Here is a 14,952-nt window from a genome sequence, read left to right as displayed (position 1 = left end):
GCCCCCCGCGGAGTCCCTAGCAGTCCCCGGCGGGGGCGCGCCTGAGACCCGCCGAGCGCTGGCCCCGAAGCCCTTGCGATGGGGCACCTGAGCGCGCTATGGCCCGTGCGCTGGGCTCAGCCAGCTCCTCTTGGAAAATCCCAGCCCTCCTTCTTGTCCTCAGCCACCAGCGTCCTTTCTCAGAGCAGCCTCTCCGGCCACCTCCTCAACCCCGCCTCTCCCGCGCCGCCCTCGGGGTTCTGACAGGTGGCCAGGCCAGGGAGTGTGAAGGGCGCCGGATTAGCTATGCTGAACACCACGGAGTTTCTTATAAACTGCTTCTTACTTTGAGGCTGCTTTGAGAAGGGACAAGAAAAGAGGTGGTTGAAATGAGAGTTTTGCTCTGAGGCTGTTGCTTCAAGACTTCAGTTGTCCTGAGTAGGGCTCTTTGCCTTTCCTTTTTATTTTTCCAGAAAAAAATTTGGCTCCTGCTGACATGGCTATTTTTATTCCCTGGTCCAAAGAAGCCATGAAGTGGAAAAAGTGATTTTTTTAAAATTCTCCATTTAAATAAACAAAAGGAATGGGCTGTGGCTGACTTTTTTACGTTTATAGCGTTCCAGCAAAGAACTGAGGACGTGGATCCAACCCACCATCCAATGCATAATCAAAATTGTACCAACTAAGTGTAAGCACATTTACTGCTCAAGTTTTCACCAGAGGTGCTTTAACTGCAGTTTTTCCTTTTCTGAAAACTACTGACAAGTATTAGGAGACATGTTTGTCTTGCCCCGAGACGCCTAGACTGTCTGGTTAAAAGATAATGTGGAACTGGTCCTGAAGGTTCAACTTCTTATTCTACTGCTAGGTGGAATACTTTACTGCTCTAGGATTTGTTAGTTCTTTACCTGAGCCTGTGAAAAGCTGATTTCACAAGAAGTTCATTTCTGTGTTCTGCTGTGTGAAGAGGTTTGAAAAAAGGAATTAGAAGCCGGGAGTAAGGAGGCGGTAAGGACTTCCAGAGGGCATATTGGGCTTTACAGGCAAGTTTATTTCTACCTGCTGTGTAGCTGTGAGCAAACCATTTCTCTTACCTATTTCTTAATCTTTCGAATGAGTTTATTAAAATGTACTGTTTATTAATGCTAGAGGCCAAAAGTTACTAGTCAAAAGGCATAAGGTACATCGGAGATGTCCTTATGGGAATTTTTTTCTGCATTAGGTTTTATAGCTGTTGCACAACAGGAGGAGCAATTCATTTGGGGGTTGTGGAGGTCAAACTGAAGTTACTGATGGATGTAGCTGCGCCTGCATCCTTGTGAATTTAAGGTTAGGAAGCGTGACTTGAACAGAAAGAGACTGTGGGTTGGATGGAGTTGAGCTGGGGAGAGCACCAAGAACTGAACTAATCCCATAGGCAGACTTGAGTGGAGTCGGTGTGCCCTGGTGGTCGAGAATAAAGGCCCTGGTTGGAATCAGATTTTCTTGCAGATTGGCTCTCTGCTACAAACTATGTGACAGTGGGCATGTTATTTAACCTCTCTAAACTTTTTAGTTTCTTTATATTTCAAATGGGGATAATCAGAGTACCTACCTCTTATGACTATTGGGAAGATTAAGTGAAATAATATATAAAATGTTGGCTCACAATAAATGTTAGTTATCCTCATCAACATTACTATCATTGTCATCATCATCTCTGTTATCACCTCTTTGAGATCCTGAGAAAGAAAGGTAGGAAAGAAAGCTGAAGTTGGAGGACTTCCCATTCAGAGACCAATTTGGGCTGGGTAAGGTGATGCCAGTGGCTGGTTGAAGCTGTCTTGGGGTTGATGTTCTCCCACATATACCTTCTATCCCCGTGCTAAGAATATCACACACACACACACACACACACACACACACACACACACACACACACACACACACTGGAACAGAATGTGTGATGTAATCTGACCAAAAAGAGCTCCACTCAAGTTGAATAAAATATAAATGGTTCCCTAAATCCTCAGGTGAGAATAAAGATTGGATATTCCTATTTGGGGGGTTCTTTTTCCTTTTGAAGCATTTTATGTATGGGGTGGAAGAGTTATGCCAAGGAGGTTAGAATAAATTGTTTACAAGAGTGGGTTAATAAGGACATACCTAGTATTAATATAATATTAAAATTCACCATTTGTTGATCACTTACTGTGTCCCAGACACTGTGTTATGCTTAATGAATTATATCATTAAATCCTTACAAAAATCTTGTGAGACTCACATGAAGTCCCATTTAGAAGAGAAAATGAAGCTTGGAGTTTAGTTGTATAAGGCTATGCAATCTGTTCAAGGCTACGCATACAGAAGTGGCAGAGCTGGGATTACAAATTGTTCCAAAGGCTATGGTTTTAACTGGGTGTGTGCTTTTTTTGATACATGTATCTTAAGAATTTCCTTTAAAAGCAAGCAGGGAATTAGTTTTTTAAAAATCATTTTAGTAGCATCATTGGCCAAATTGTTCTGTATTCTGATTACTGTTTAATGTGTTTTTAAAAACTAACAATGTGACGTTTTGCAATTTTGAAATTGGAAAAGAAAATATTTTCTTTTGCATGCCTACTTACTATTTTTTAAAATAGGGCAACTTAACAAAAGTAAGACAGTGTTGAAATATGGCCATCAGTACATTCAGCATGGGTTTATATTTTTTCACCTTCTTACTCAGCATGATACAAACTTTCTCTTAAAAATGTTTATGGGTAAAATTAATGTGCTTTCTATTAAGGAAATATACAAATCTGATATATTAAAAATTTTATTTTTGAAGAGCCCAGTTTTCTGTCCAACCAGCCTCAAGAAAGAGTGAGCAGACTACCTCAAAGTTGGAAAAGAATGTGCCCACGGTTCCCAAATTCTGTGGCTTCTTACAAGCAGCATTGCCCAGTGTATGGACAGGGCCAAAGTGAAGGAGGAACCTGAGAATGCCCACCAGTGCCCATTCCCCCATGATTGCCCTGGCTCTCTCATGCTTTTACGAAGCCTAAATTTCCATGTGTTGGAAATTATCATATGGGACTTTGTCTTGTTCTGAATACCAAGTGTAATCGTGTGACTTGTTATGGTTAACCATTTCTCTAGAACCACAGCTCAGGGAGATATAAAAGATTCTCCACTGAATTTTTATAAGCTGGAAGAACAAAATTTAATTTTTACAAGTGATATATTCTTCATTTCAGCTTAATTGTTGCTGACTTCCTATGCACAAAAGAAAGACTAGATCTGAATTAGGCAGTTTATAATATTTGCATTTGGGATTTCAGGCACTACTGCATTAAATGTCATAATACAGTCCTTGTACGAGCTCTAATTCTTATCAACTGTCTTTTGTTCTTACTGGCATTTAGTGCTTTCGTAGATTATAAAAAAATATTACTAACATTCTGAAAATTCACATACAAAATCTTGGTTTCTTTTGAACACAGACTAGATGTAGAACTTGATCAAATACTAAAGTAAAATAAGAACATTGGGTAAAGAGAACAAAAATCTTGAATGCAGAAAAATGTTAATGACCCTCTGGATATTCAGGATTGAAAGGAATAAGTAATAATGGCTTATGCTTATATAATGGTTACTGTATGGCAGGTAGTGATCTAAGTCTTTATATATTATAACTCATTCACCCGTATGAAGTATGAACAATTACTATATCCATTTTACAGTTGGAGAAACTAAGCACAGAAAAGTAATAATGAAAATTGTCCAAAGTCACAAATAGCTGATTAAGAGCAGAGCTGGGATTCAAATATACGCAGCCTTCCTCCAGAATCCTCTGCCTTAACCACTATACCATGCTGCCATCTAAGTTTTATTTTTAATGATAAAATAATTAACATTTATTGACTATTTACAATGTGCCAAGTCTTGTGCTAAGAATTTTATATATCTTCATTTCATCATTGTAGAAAAGCCACAAAATATTAAGCATCATAATCATTAGAGAGTGATTTATAGAAGATTAAAAAAAAGAGTGAAGAAGACAGATTGCATTCAGAACAACTCCAATAATTTTGGGCATGAGGACCAAAACAAATTGAAAGTATAGAGATCTTCTTGAGAAGTATTTGATAATTTTGTCTGCAGAGATGATGCAAACATAGAAATATATGTATTCGTATGTATAGATGTATGTCTGCAGTGTGACAGTGCTGTTTGTTGTAGTGGTGGCAGAAAGGGACCTGGTGCTTTCAGGAATCATTTCATTTGTCCAGCATATTCTAGACCAAAGACCAATGAAAGAGGCTTCAGGCAGTCGAACTTAGAATTTTGATCTTTCACATTCAGAATAATTTTTTTTCCAGATTATTGGGAATGCTCCACTCGAACTTCAGGCATCTTGTGCAATTGAAAGAACCTTCTGCCGGGCTGAAATTTTCTCCCATTGGAGTTCTTTGAGCTCTGACAACTCATATACATGTGCAAAGCTAGTGTTTACTTCTACATGGAAAGAAGTATAATTACATCATGTGGTTACCTAGGGAGAGAGAGAGAGAGAGAGCTCAAGGGAGCGGGTCTCCTGTCTCAACTTTCCACATAGAGCTAGTGATGGAATGGGATGAAGTTAAAAACAGCTCAACTTTCCATCTTCTTTAACAGGGACCTTGTGAAGGCAGGCATGTGACTGTACTCAGACTTCTTGCTGGAGAACACTAAGAAACAGGAATGCTTAGTTCTTTTCAATGTTGAACTACCAGGTTACCTAATGATAGTCAGGCTAAACTGGAATGACATTAAGAAATGAGGAACTGTGAAATAATTGACCCCTTCTACTTTCTCCTGTCTCTTGACTTTCTGGCATATGGATGAGTTAGTAAGTGTGTAAATCCTAAGCTGGTTAGTTTGGTAGTTTGTTCACTCATTCATTCACTCTAGCTATTGAGGGTTGCTTTGTTCTAAGTACTGTGCTAGGCTCTGGAAATACAGAGACAGGCAAGTGATGGCCTTGCCTGCAAGCAACAAAAGATTAACTCCAAATTATGGGCTGGTAAAGGATGGAGGCTTCCCTTGCACCCTAACCCTCTGTACTGAGTGTGGTGCCTTCAGAGTGGTCATCTTGGGTGTCCTGCCACTTATTCTAAGAATAATAGCATTATCCAGACATTTTTGGAAATCCTTTTGGAATCGCTCTCAGAGACTGGAGTACAATTATTTTAAAAAATAAGTTCAATAGTATGAAATCTTTTTCTTTTGAGGGAGAATTTACTTTCTTTCTTGAAAAGTGTCTAACTATAGAAAATATAAATAATGATGTAGCAAGTAGCTGAGGGCCCACTGACCAGAATTAACAAACATTAACATTTGGTCACTTTTGCTTTAGAGCTTTGAAATTAAAAAAGAGAACATTACAGATGCTAGAAGAAAAAAAAAAGCCCAAAAAACAAAATTCAACTGAGTTAATTTGAAGATCTATTTGGCTTTATTAAAGAGATTCACAAATTGGGCAGCACCCCATCTAGCAACCAGAAGGGTGCTCCGAGGGGTTGTACAAAATGGAAGGTTTTTATAGACAGAAGGGGGTGGGGCTAAGAAGTTAAACAGTGGATTATTTCAGGCAAAGACACCTTTCTTTAGGGGAACGCAGGGGGTCTCATCAGGTAGATTATTTCACTAGTATTGTTCAGAAAATTTCAGACTAATTGGTTTAAAATTCTATTCCTGGAAGAGGCTGAAACTGCAGTTAGTTTAGTCATTAAGTTTTGGTTTGGTGATGTGGCTTAGCAAAAGTTACTCCAATTTGGCTGTTTTATTTTTTCTAACACAGAAAACTTTGAAGTCACCCTTTGTTCTGCTTACCATTCCTATTCTCTCTTCTCCTTCAGAGGCCAACGCTATCACCAAGTTAGTTGCACTTTTATTGTGTGTGTCTATACATATCTATAAATAAGATATTGTATGGTTTGTGGAATGAGCCAAAATCATAAGTATTCAAGCAAGCCAGCTAAATTAGGTAATCTCAGTATGAGTTGAAGATAAGTTGGCACTGTAAAATAATAGAGCAGTTTTTCAGATGCCTCTTCAAGTAGCTCTGAAAGCAATTGCAAGAAGTTCCAAAGTGATTTCAGGAAAACAGCCCTATCGGAATAAATTGTATGGCACTTCTTGTGTGGAATTATAATGAACAACAGTCATTTGGATGTATACATTCTGGTAATGTTTTTCTATTTCTCCTTACATTATAGTCATATTACTCGTTTACTAGAATGGCCAAGAAATTTAAAAAAATATATTTTTCTTCATCAGATGAATGTCTCCATGATTTTCATTTGATCTGAGATAAGCAGTTGAGTTGATAACAAGTTTATTTTTAAATAATATGGTTTTAATAAATAATAGAATAAAGATTTTGTCACGTTGCCTGGACATTCGATTAGGGAAATATGTGGATAAGCAAAAGAGGGTGTGGTATTTGCTCAAAAGTCTTTATGTGGTTATTTTGGCTTTGGTATGACTGAATGGTCAGGCTTGATTTTCCTCTGTTCAGGAGATGTAGTCCCTCTACTGTACCGTACCTCAAACCAAACAAACTGGGAAGAACGCCAATGGGGAGAAATGCTTTTCCCCAAATCCCTGTTTCCCCTCACTGCTGCACAGGGCAATACTCAGCACATAGCAAACACGTCCTTGGTGGAACTGTTAGAGTTTTCTGTACTCAATTCTCTGCTGTAGACTGAAAGCATTCAGGAGAAGTTGGGCTCTCATCTGGGTTCAGGGTTCATTAGGGAGCAAAGCTAGTGTTGTCTAAGGGGTGCTAGTCATTATGCAGTAATTTATACCAGAATGACACTCCACTTTCCCTTATGATAGTAGAAAAACTTGGATTCAAAGTCCACTTAAAATGTACTTTATCCTACTATTTAGCATAAATGTTGTTTCAAGGCAATAGTGGCCAACTATTCCTTGTGGGAAAAAGACATTCTGGCTGGTTTGCTTCACATGCTAGTATTTTATTCTTTCATTCCAAATCACTGTCTGTTCTCATAGAATCCTTTAAAAAGGGGTAGCCAATTTACCTATTTTATCTTATTATTTCTCCAATAATTTCATTTAATTTAACAATATCTCTTTGATTGCCTGTGCTTTTCTCTAGGCTTTATGAGAAACAAATGAACAAACAAACAAAGCCCCCAAACAAGCCAGAATTCAGCTGGAGTGAGTAAGTTAAAATAAATGCAAAAGAAAGAGAACATAGGAAGTAGTGTTCGTGTGCTGAGTAAGGGTTAAGGACAGGAGAGGCCTCAGAGGGGAAGGAGTTGCAGCAGCCCTGGTGGGTGGGGAGTGAGACTTCAGCCAGGCCCTGAACAACAAGGAGATGACTGACAGAGGAAACAGGTATAATAGGAAGAATAACTAGCAGTATGCAGAATGGACTGGAGAAGTTTGCAGATGACAGATAAAGAGAGAGCTGCAGTCATTCTAGTGTGAGGTGATGAGGTCTGGGGTAACAGGAATGGAAAGAAAGGTGATTGCATCTACAGATACTTCAAAGGGGCTGGACTTGAGAAGCTACTAAATATTTATTCATTTGCTCATTTCACGAATATTGATTGTAGCCTACTATGTGTCTGACAGTGTTCTAAGTGTTGATCATAGAGCCATGAGTAAGACAGAAAAGGTTTTCTTGTTCTAAAAAAAAGTAATTTTCCAATGGGAAGACAATACAGAAATAAACAGGGAAATATCAGATAAAATAAGTGCTATGCGGAGAATGTAAAAGGGCCATCTGCCTGGTGTGGATACTTTAGAGAGAATGGTCAAGGAAGACATTCCTGAGGAAATAACTCTGGGCCAAGACCAGGCAGGGGAATTAGCAAGTGCCACAGCTGGTGCAGGAGTTAAGTCTGGTGTGTTGGAAGAAAAGAAAGAGTGAGTGTGTCTGAAGTAAAGTGAATAGGGAGTAAGTGGTAGAGATGAGGAGAAAAGTAGGCAGAAACCAAATCACAAAAGGCCTTATAAGCTGTGGAAAAACTTTAAACATTATTCTAAGTGCAATGGGAAGATTTTGGAACAGAGGCATGATGTCATTGACTTTTGTGTTTAGAAGATCACTCTGGTTACCATATAGAGAAGCAAGGAGAGTAGTTGAGAGATAGTGCAGCATCCTGGGAAAAGATAATGGTGGCAGAACAAGAGATCTGAGAATAGAGAGGGAGAGAAGCAGTCAACTCTGGGATATATTTTGGAGATTAGACTGATGGAGTAGATGTGTGGTGTGAGAGAATGAGAGAAAAAGAGAAATCAAGATGTCTCCAACAATGGAGTTATGGGTGGATATTGATGCTTTTAACAGAGATTGAAAAGACTGGAGACGGAAAAGGTTTTTCTGGTGGATCAAGAGTTTAATTGGGGACTTGTTAAGTCTAAGATGCATATTAGAAATTCAAATGGAATTACCTACTTTGTGGTTTTATTTTGGAATTTGAGACTCAGCGGAAAGGTCAGAGCTGGATATTTAAATTTTCAAGTCATTACTAGATAGATGATATTTTTAAATAAGGGAGGAAAAGAAAATATTGAAATAATCTTGATAAGTTTAACAGTCACAAGCTATATGTGACTGTCACAAGCTATATGTATGATATCATTTTAATTGAAAAATAAATATGCGTATATCTCTCTATAGAGATAAAAGATCAATACTTATAATAGAAAAGGGATCAGAAGGACATATACCAACATGTTATAAGTGGCCTGATGATTTTTGCTTACTTGTATGTGAGGCATATGTATGTATATTTTCCAGGATTTCTTCAAAGACTGCTTTTGTAATTGGGAAAGTAATATTTATAAAAAAAATAAACATCAATATTGCCAATCCAGAAAAACTAGATAGAGATTGTACCAATGTGAAATTAAGGAAATTAGGAACTAGAGTCAGTTTGGAGAGGAGGATTTTGTACTCCTCTTATAGAATTGTTTTTTGTTTTGTTTGTTTGTTTGTTTGTTTTTGAGAGAACATAGTAGACTGCACAATTACATACATTTGCTCTCCTTCCCTGGGCGTGGATTTTATTTTCACTTTGTTGAAGGTGATGTGTTTACTTCGAGGTGACGCTTTAAGAGCCAGCCTGGCTTTTGTCATGCCATCCTTTCCCTATTCTATACAACCAGCAGTGTTCCAAATAGAGGCTGATTTGTCAGCCCGCATCTTGGAGTAAAGACAATTAAAGCAGAGCCACAGTTGCTCTCTGGAGGTCTTTATTTTCATAAGCCACAACGATTTTTGGATTTTTTGTTATCACAGCATAACCAAGCCTACCCTAACTAACGCAAATGAGCATAAAATATGCAACATGTCTATTGGGCATCTTGAGCTATAGGCTTGGGACTTGAATAATAGGTCAGGATGGAAAATATTGATTAAGGAGTCATCAGTGAGGTGGAGGTGGGAATGAAGAATGGACACATTTTCTAAGTGGGAAGGTTAGTGGGAAGAGAAAAGGAGTGGGTATAGGTGAAGAGTCACTGCCAATTGGTACTAGAAGAAGAAGAATTTGGCCAAGCTATGACCAACTAGGGTAGTATTAGAAAAGCTCACTTAAAAAGGTTATGAGGACAAAGAAAGAGCTGTTGGATTTGCCTTGACAGGGGTCAGCGCAAACCTCTGAAACAGCAGTTTTAGTGGAGTCATGGGGAAGGAAGTCAGATTTCACAGGGTTACAGAGGGAGTCAATGCAGAGGAAATGGAGGAAGCTGGTAGAGACCTCTCTTTTAAAAAGTTTGGATGAGGCAGAAGAGAAGTGGGACAATGGTAATTAGAAGGTTCTGACAAGGCTTTGACTTTTATACAGATTTAACACATGATGCTGAACAGATTGTGCTCAGACCCTAGAGAGAAAGCTTGTGTATTATTCCCATATCATAAGTCTTACATGTGGATAAAGATGCTAGAATACCTGATGCTGTCTAATGCATAATAAATTTTGCTTTGCACCGGCATTAAAACTCTTAATATATTCTATTTTGATATGTTCTTCCTGGAAGATTTTGAAACTCTCACTGGCATTATTCTGTATTATCTTTAAGATTATATTTTATTATCTTTACATTTATCTTCATAAGTTTAAAGTAAAAAAAATATAGGAAAGAGTACTGATATCGGTCATATTTTGTTGTTTAACAAACCGCCTATTATGAATAGATTTGTGTCCCTCCAAAAGATTCCTAAGCCCTGGTACTTGTGAATGTCATCTTATTTTGGAAATAGGGTCTTTGTGGATGTAATCAAGTTAAAATGAGACCATATCGGTTTAGGGTAGGCTCTAAATTCAGTCACTGATGTCCGTATAAGAAGAGATACACACAAAAGAGACCACACGAAGACAGAGGCAGAGACTGGAGTTATACCAACACAAACCAAACAACACCAAGGTCTGCCAGCAACCACCAAAAGTTAGAAGAGGCAAGGAAGGATTCTTTAGAGCCTTCAGAGGAAGCACGGCCCTGCTAATATCTTGATTTTGGTCTTCTGACCTCTAGAACAGTGAGAGAATAAATTTCTGTTGTTTTAGGTCACCGGTATTTTGTTATGGCATCAGCCCTAGGAAATAATAAACTATCTCAAAAGTTTGTGACTTAATAGCAGTTTATTATTTCTCATGATTCTGTGGATTGACAGTTTGCGTAGGGCTCAGCAGGGCAGTTCTGCTGGTCTTGCTATGGTCATTCATGTGACTGCAATTACCTGGTGGTTTGACTGAAGCTGGAACATCTAAGATGGCCCCACTCACATGTCCAGGGCCTTGGTGCTGGCTGTCTCCCTTCACATGGTTTCTTATCCTTTAATAATCTAGCTCCATGTACCTATCATGGAGGAGGGAACATTCTTAGAGGATGAAGATAGAAGCTGCAGGGCATCTTGAGGCTTAGTCTAGAACCTCTACAGCATTACTACTGCCACACTCCTTGGTCAAAGCAAGGCACATGGCCACCGGGTTTCAAGGGGTAGGGAGATAGACTCAACGTCTTGATGGGAAGAGCTGCAAAATATTTGGCCGTTTTAATTTGTTACAGTACCCAATAGAGAAAGTAATTATACCCATTTCAAACTTCTCATTTAAGCAGAAAGACTTGTCATCCCCTGTTCAGATCTCAATGCCCATTTTACTGGCAGAGAAACTGAGAACTGATTAAATTGAGTACTTTAAAGTTACCAGTGAGTCATGCTTTGTGAAAGACAGTTTTGGCCTATAGAAGGCAGCTATGTGTCTGGAAGAGCTAAACACAGCCCTGCCTGGAGGCAGGTGAATAACTTCTTGGGTTTCTCTTAAATCCCATAATTATATTGATGGAGCCCAGATTGCAGAGCTGTCTAGTTCAGAGATGAAGCAGAAGTTTGAGGATATTAGGGAGAGAAGGTGCTTGAAAATTGCTGCGTCACTAAAAAGAGTAGGAGTTGAGGCTAAATTAAATGACTAGGAAAAAGATCATTCATGTCACAGTCTGATGCAGGTCAGGTGGCTCTCTTCTTAAGCAGTGACTCAGGGACCTGGGCTACTTCCACCTTATGGCTCAGCTATCTTGTGACTTTCAGGTTATTGGCATCATTCAGCCAGTGTCCAGGAGTGATAGATTGCTTATCCAATTCTTTAATACCTGAACTCAAAAGTGGTACATATCACTTGCACTCACATTCTTATGTATGCTAAAGTTTGAGGCTCATTCTTCACCGTGAGAGGAGAACATAAATCTTTTGGAGTCAGCTAGCCATCTGTGCCACAAAAGAGGAGCTATTAATAAAAATTCAATAAATGTAGATGTAGGCCTGGTTTACTGTGCTATTGGCAGATAAAACAAAAACAAAAAACAAAAAAAAAAACAAAAACAAAATATGTGGTCTAAGTCACAGGGATATGGGTGTGGAGGCCACAGGGAAGCAAAGACCAAATCATATGGCTAAAGCATGTGAGATTCTAGAAGGAGACAGTAAGAATACAAAGCATAATTTTCCTGTAAGGCAGGGTGGATGATAGTAGAAAAAGAAAAATTAAAATCTGATCACGATCAAGGACTCCAGAAGTGCCACGTGCAACTGAACACTTTCTAGAAACTCCACAGATTGATAAGGAGCCAAATTACTTAGTCATTTTTTTTCTGAGAGCAATCAATTTTAAAATATTTAGGAAAAACTACAAAGAGTAATTACTAAAACAGCTTTTAGTAATTAACTGAGAATTAATATTGTATTTGACAGGAAATAAGATATTTCTGATGCAAGAGAAAGAAGTATGCCAAAACACTCACTCCCACTTGAGGAGTAGTGAGTAGTGTCATAGTCCAACTTCCTCTTTTACGATAGGAAAATTTTTGATGAGAAATTGAGACACTTCACTTTTAGTGACTGGTTTACTCTGAGTCTGTTGAATCCTCTTGTTTCGTTTGGCCTTTACTCATTTTAATAATCTGTAAAATCAATCTTCCTTATTCATGTTGTAGTGGTAATAACAACTCAAAATGCCTTCACTACAGGGAGAAAACAGCTTAGACAATCAAGTTGGAATTTTGAGAGGCAAACAAGTCAGATTCCTGTCCCAACTCCACTGATTATCAGTGGGAGCATCTTACACAAGTTCTTTAACTTCAATGAGTCTTAGTTTTCTTATCTGTAAAACAAAAATATTAATAATACCAATTTCACAGGGTCAAATGAAATAATACCTCTGAAAATGCTACATAAATCAAAAAGCACCACACACATATTAATGACACATCTATAAAATGGGAATAAGTTCCATGTTTCTGTGGTTAGTCAGTGAGATAACATATCATATACCCTGAACAGAGTCCCACACTTGCTAAATGCTCAGGAAAGAAAACTATAGTAAATAAGACAAAGTAAATCCACTGCAGATGGAGAGATGGAGAAATGTTAAAAACAGCTACCACAGCATAAAATAAAGTTTCAACTCATTTGCAAAGCCTGTCGCTTTAAAACACACACACACACACACACACACACTGCACACACTTCATGGTACACTTGGGAGAAAGGAGATGTAAAGGCAAAGGGGAAATTTGGAACTTTAAATTTTCCCTGACCTAACATTTTCTAAATACTGAAAGAGATAATAGACACACACTGTTATTACCTTTTCCAAAAAGTAGCTTTTATGGAAACTTCTGGCAGTTTGGAAAGAATACAGAGGAAACTTGGTGGAGCCATTTAGGTAATGCATGTCATGTGATCACAGGAATGTTTATATAAGAGGTGGGAAACTAATGAAATGTTGAAAAAGTGGAACCATTGAGAAGAAGCGATTCATTCTGAAGAACAGCAACTAGAGTTATCAACTGGAGACCTACAGACATGTTTCCTATCCTTTCCTAAAATTAAAAATGGCTTCTTATTACAAAAGTTTTATGTGTGAATTATAGAAAATTCAGAAGTGGAAATAAACAAAAATTTTAAAAATAATAATCATTTCTGTTTTTTTGTCCTAAAGTTAATCACTTTTAACAGCTTGGTATCTATATCTATAGCTAGCTAGCTAGCTATCTATCTATCTATCTATCTATCTATCTATCTATCTATCTATCTATCTATCATCTTTTCAGATACACACACATACATGCATGTTTTCTGCAAAATTGGAAGCATACTTTATAGACCATTTTTAAACCTTTTTATTTAAAAACATATCATGAACAACTTTTCATGTCACTGAACATTTTAGCATTACATTTCTAAGTGAATACATAACATTCCATTGTGAGGATAGCTGATAATTATTTAACTAATTCTCTATTGAGCTACATTTATTTCCAATTATTCACCACTAGAAATAGCGCTTCACTGAATAAATTTATGAATTCATCTTTACTTACATCTTTAATGATTTCTCAGGATAAATGCTGGAAATCAAATCACAGACTGAAAGGGATTCACCGATATATATAGCTGCCCAGTTGTCCTGAACAGTTTTATGTGACATCTGTTTTTAAAATGAAGTTTAAACATATTATTAAAATATGGCATCCTTGAACTTTGCCTTAATTCTTGGTGAAAATTATTGAAAGATGGTTTGTGTTCACATAGGTATAAACTAGTAAGGTCAATCTTCTGTAGATGTCTTCAAGAAGAAAATCAACCTCAAAAGATTGAACTGAAACTATCATTAGGATGAAGTCAGTGAGCCTAGAGGTAAATTTGATTTGGACAAATACTGTTATTTCATTAAGTTTTCTTGCGCCCACAGTTTTTAAAATGAATGCTTTAATGGATAATCTTGGCCCTGTATGAAACTATCCTCATATGAATTACCAACATTTCCGGCTCTACCCAAGAATCTATAAACTAGCCCTCTTAAGGCAGTTAAATGTATGTTTTCCTGAAGAGAACAAAGTTATATAAAATATAAGATCACCTAGAAAAAGCTATTAATCTATTATGTACAATTTCTTTTTTATTGCCAGAGTTACGTACTATTTACATTTAACTCTGATATTTAATTCTGTTATATCCCTTTATTAATTCACTAATTAACTTATTTATGTGACAAATACTATGTTTCAGGCACTGTTTTAAACTTTGGGGATATAAAAAGACCCTGCCTTCATAGAACTTAGGCTCTAATGCTAGAAACAGATAACCAATAAATGCATAGATCAATATATAATATAATGTCAAGTGTTGTTAAGTACTGTTAAGGAAAATCGCAGGGCGAGGTGAGGGCTTATGAAGACACTATCATTTTGAAACAAACATGAATATGAGTCTCACCAGGGTACAAATACTCATTTTGACACTTCCTAATCAGTTTTGAATAAGTTACTTAACTTTTGTGGGCCTCAGATTCCTTACATGTTAAATAAAAAAGTAGCACTCTACTCCATGGGGTTATTATGAGCATTAAATGAGACTATGTGGAAATTACTTACCATATAGGTGTTTGACAAAAAAATTATTTCTCTTTCCTCTTACCATTTGAGAGAGGG

At 37.5% G+C, this 14,952-nt stretch overlaps 1 protein-coding gene across 1 annotated transcript in view; it reads left to right on the top strand.

Annotated features, from left to right (window-relative positions):
• Window positions 1–14,952, top strand: part of DOCK8 (dedicator of cytokinesis 8) — a 201,736-nt gene that overhangs the window by 302 nt on the left and 186,482 nt on the right.

Source organism: Pteropus alecto, unplaced genomic scaffold, assembly GCF_000325575.1.
Source record: "Pteropus alecto unplaced genomic scaffold, ASM32557v1 scaffold95, whole genome shotgun sequence".
Classification (NCBI taxonomy): domain Eukaryota; kingdom Metazoa; phylum Chordata; class Mammalia; order Chiroptera; family Pteropodidae; genus Pteropus; species Pteropus alecto.
This window is presented reverse-complemented; position numbering and strand designations above follow the sequence as displayed.